Raw genomic sequence first — 529 nt, 5'->3', positions numbered from 1 at the left:
GGATAGCACTCCCTAAGGCACTTTCTAGTAAATTTCCCCCCCACAAAACTTATTTTAAATCAGACTTTAAAAAAGGCACCAGACTTTTTACCAAAGACCTTAAACATGTCAAGATAGACATCAGGAGAATCAGGCATGACTTGTAAGATTATTTACTTTGAATCAATGACAGGGCTATGCATGAGTGATGGAGAAATTAATGCAATAGGATTCTTATCTTTAAGGAGAACAAAATTTTAATAGGAGAGAAAACACATAGGCAAATAATTGTAATAAATTATAATCTACACTAATAAAAGAGAAAAATGGTAATTGGCGTACGACACTACCCTTTTCATTGGCTATTCAGGGCTATATGCAAATTAACTGCCAACTCAGATGGCAGTTAACTGACAACAAAGATGGTGGTTAATTTGCATATGTAGGCACAATGCAGGGAGGCGAAAGGGAAAGCAGGAAGAAGCCCCTGCCACTGACAGTGATCGGAAACCCAGTGGGGAGCTAAGAGCTGGGGGGCAGGGCAAAGGGG

Source organism: Myotis davidii, unplaced genomic scaffold (genome assembly GCF_000327345.1).
Source record: "Myotis davidii unplaced genomic scaffold, ASM32734v1 scaffold185, whole genome shotgun sequence".
NCBI lineage: Eukaryota > Metazoa > Chordata > Mammalia > Chiroptera > Vespertilionidae > Myotis > Myotis davidii.
Note: the sequence above shows the minus strand (reverse complement) of the source record.